This window comes from Acipenser ruthenus, chromosome 30 (assembly GCF_902713425.1).
Source record: "Acipenser ruthenus chromosome 30, fAciRut3.2 maternal haplotype, whole genome shotgun sequence".
In the NCBI taxonomy this organism is placed as follows: Eukaryota; Metazoa; Chordata; class Actinopteri; order Acipenseriformes; family Acipenseridae; genus Acipenser; species Acipenser ruthenus.
In genome coordinates, this window is record NC_081218.1 from 6,954,724 (window position 1) to 6,958,939 (window position 4,216).

The following is a 4,216-nucleotide window of genomic DNA, read 5'->3' on the forward strand; positions in this document are numbered from 1 at the left end:
GCATTGGATGTCACAGAATTTTCTAATGCTGAATTCAGATAAAACAGAGGTTATGCCAGTGGGATCACAGAACCAACCAAAAAGGAAATGTGGAATTACATGAGCTCGACCCTTGCAGACTCTAACCAAAACATAAACTATAAATTAAAAGTTTGGGGGTCATCTTGATCCTGATCTCTCATTTCAGACTCATATTAGGGAAGATACTGAAGTATCTTGAAGTAGGGAAGATGCTGAAGTCTGAGAACTATAGCCAAACTTTAAACCAATTATTTCCATATCTGATGCAGATAGACGAATGCATGCCTCTGTTTCATCTAGAATTGATTATTGTAATGCACTTTTTTTCTGTTGTCCCAATACATGTAGTATCCCGCTTGCAGCTCGTTCAGAATACCACCGCTAGAATTCTGACTAAAACCAGGAAAAGTGAACATATTACACCTGTTTTGGCCTCTTTACACTGACATCTTAAGTGTCCCATAGTAAAAGCACAGCAAAGTGTAATAAAGCATGCTAAAGCTTCACACTGTCCACCCCTGCCTGTGACTGACCTTCACACTGTCCAGCCCTGCCTGTGACTGACCTTCACACTGTCCAGCCCTGCCTGTGACTGACCTTCACACTGACCTTGAGCTGCTCTGCAGCTGCTGACCTCTCCCAGTGCCACTGAGCCAGCCAGCTCTCAAAATAGAAAAGCTTTGATCTTTTATTTCCAAACAGGTGAGGAGTGAGAGGGTGTTGGGGGGGGGGGGGGGGGGGGGGGTTGGGGGGGAGTGGGGGGGAGGCAGCCAATATGCATCCTTGCTCTTGATACCTTCCACACATGGGCAGTCTGGAGAGAGGTTTTATATAGACTGTGGGCTCAATAAGACACACACTGACACACACACACACACACACACACACACACACACTCACACACACACACCGCTGTGCAGTAATCTGCATCCTGGGTTACAGGTACAACAATAGCAATACTGCCTCTACATATATAGATCACAGATCACTGGCGGTAAGTAGCAATGCAGGTTGTTTTCATTGCTCTATACAAGCCCTTGCATTACGAGACTGTTCTGCTGTTCTGCACACTCACTTCTACACAGATACATTTTTATCCTTTGCACCCCCCCCAAAACCACTTGCAAAGTTAATAAGTTAAATAGATTGAGATATAAATGAGCAACTGAATATATAATAAATTTCAAACCACTGTCTGGAGTCGTATCAGTAACACTGTCTCAACCTCAACCTGCAGCACGCATGCTTTACCAAAGAGCAAATGAACAGATCTGCAGAGATAGAGAGAGAGGTAGAGGTAGAGAGAGAGAACGAGAGAGAGGTAAAGAGAGACAGATACAGAGAGAGACAGATAGACAGAAACAGAGAGAGGGTGATTTACCTGCACAGAATGAAAGTCAGAGAGAGGTAACGCTCCGTGGGATCAGTTCCTTTCACCAAAGCCTGAATCGGAGTGGCCCGAGTTCTTGGAGACTGCCCTGGGTCTTATATACCCGGCCACCTGGCTCCCATTGGGCAGGGCTGTCCAGGGGGCGGGACTGCCCCGACACAACTCGATATTTGGGAAGGCAAAGCTTGACATAAACGTGACCTGTTGGGGGGCCTGTAACCTAGACAGGACGGGACGGGACGGTGGGGACAGATTCTGAACTGACAGTCCGGTCTGTCAGAGAGAGAGAGAGAGAGAGAGAGAGAGAGAGAGAGAGAGAGAGAGAGAGAGAGAGAGAGAGAGAGAGAGAGAGAGAGAGAGAGAGAGCAAGGACTGCTATGCTGTGCATTATTCACATAGCTAACAGCTTCTCAGCAACGTCAGAGAGACACAAGGAACAAAGTGATATTAATCACAGCAAAAACACTTCCAGACATATATTGCAATATGGCTGTTAAATATATATATATATATATATAACAGAAAAGAATGAACTAATTAACTTCAATAAATATATAACATTTAAATAAATAAACAAAATTCATTCAAAAGTTGTGCATGCTGATGCGCTGTGGAGGCCAAATCAAAACTGATCCTCAGAGCCAGCATTGCATGATAATAGAAATATAAGTTTATATAAAGTAATGTTAATTAGAATTAATACAGATTCAAAGATAGGTAGTCCCCGTCCTACTCACAGGTTTGTAATCCCGACGGCCCCGGAAGCCTGCTTGCGGTAGAGTGCGGCCCCAACACCCGGCCAACCTTTCGTAAAGGTAAGTAATAACACTGCTGTGTAGAATAAAATTAATACAGGTGATAAACAGTGAGCAATGAGCGTTCTCTAACTCTCGCCTCTCTTTTGTTGCAGGTTCCACTGTTCCCCGGACATACAATAAAGTTGTGTTTCGTTTAAATCACCCTTTCTGTGTCCCTGTGTATTTTTACATTGTTCAACACTTCCAGCCGGACACAGTTCTCCTGGGTTAATCACTTGCCCAGTTCGTGGGCTTTTGATACAGTCTTTAAGCACTCTGTTTGAATACACACATGTCTCGTACTTCAGTAGCTCCCAGCTTATCAACGGTAAAACACAGCGTACTCACACTACAGCAATCTGTGTTCTCTGCGTTGCTCCGATGCAGGGAAGCCTGTAGTCCGCCGTGTTGTTTTCCAGGTAAAACCACCGTGCACTGTCCCGCTGTAGAAACAATGGTTGTCTCCGAGTGGTGACAATGGTAGTCCGCAAGGTTGCTTCAATGTAATGCCCTACTATGCTGTACCGTTTTTAGAAACAAGTGCTAACATTGTATTCCTCTGGGTTACCACTGGTTAATATCCCAATCTCGCTCCCAATGCAGCTGCCCACTTTCGTCTTGGTTAGGTACTCTCCCATCCCACGGGTCGTGTGTGCACCTGTTCTCACTCTCCCCTCTAGCTGATTCCCGCAGCTTTTTAAAGCTACCGCTGTTACCCGTCATGCAAGGTATGTTTGCCCCGTTGTTGGGAATTGTAGTTCCTGGTCGTTCTGTGTCTCTAACCCCTTTGACACTCTTAATCTCACACATCCCTTTCCTCAGCTCTAACCTACTGGTTCGAGTGGCTTTATCACCCCAGCAGTGTACCCTCGACTAACCATCGGCATTAGCATTTTGACTACCTCTACGATGTTCAATTTCAAACCTGTAGGGCTGTAACGTTAAAAACCACCTTGTTACCCTGGCATTCCGCTCCTTGTTCTCTTTCATCCACTTAAGGGGGGAATGGTCCGTAACCAACAGAAACTTCCTACCCAATAGGTAATACTTAAGTGATTCTATCGCCCACTTCACTGCCAAGCACTCTTTCTCCACCACCACATACCCTCTTTCTCTCGGCAGCATTTTCCTGCTCAGATACATCAGGGGGTGTTCCACTCCATCCTTCATTTGTGACAGGACTGCCCCTAATCCAACATCCGATGCGTCTGTCTGAACAATAAACATTTTTGAAAAATCTGGCACCGCTAACACTGGTTTGTTACACAAGATTTTTATAACTGTCTGAAATGCTGTCTCTGCTGCTGCGCTCCACTTGACTTTCACTGGAGCCGATTTTTTTGTTAAATCCGATAAGGGTGCCGTAATAGTGACGAACTCCGGCACAAACCTCCTATAATACCCTGCCAAACCTAAAAACGCCCTCACTTGTTTTTTGGTTTGCGGGGTGGGCCGTTTTTTATTGCGTCTATTTCATTAACCTGTGGTTTAATTTTTCCTCCCCCTACTACATACCCCAGATACTTCGCCTCTTTTAAACCCACAAAGCATTTCTCTGGGTTCGCTGTTAACCCTGCTTCTCTTAAACTATTAAGTACTGCCTCTACCTTCTGTACATGCCCTTCCCACGATTCTGAATATATTACAATGTCATCTATATAGGCTGAGGCGTATTCTACGTGTGGTCTTAAAACCTTGTCCATTAAGCGCTGAAATGTTGCGGGTGCCCCATGAAGCCCAAAAGGCATCACTTTATACTGAAACAGACCCCATGGAGTAGCAAACGCTGTTTTTTCTCGGGATTCTGGAGTTAACGGGATCTGCCAGTATCCCTTGGTGAGGTCTAGGGTGGTTAAGTATTCTGCCTTTCCGAGTTTCTCTATCAGCTCATCTACCCGGGGCATAGGGTAGGCATCAAACTTTGATACATTATTTAGCTGTCGAAAGTCATTGCAAAATCGCCACGTACCGTTTGGCTTTGCAATCATAACTATGGGACTACTCCATG

General features: G+C 45.1%; 1 pseudogene; it reads right to left on the reverse strand.

Moving 5' to 3' along the window:
* LOC117405203 (creatine kinase M-type-like) overlaps positions 1 to 1,679 on the reverse strand; it is a 9,178-nt pseudogene extending 7,499 nt beyond the window's left edge.
* Positions 1,680 to 4,216: the final 2,537 nt, after the last annotated feature.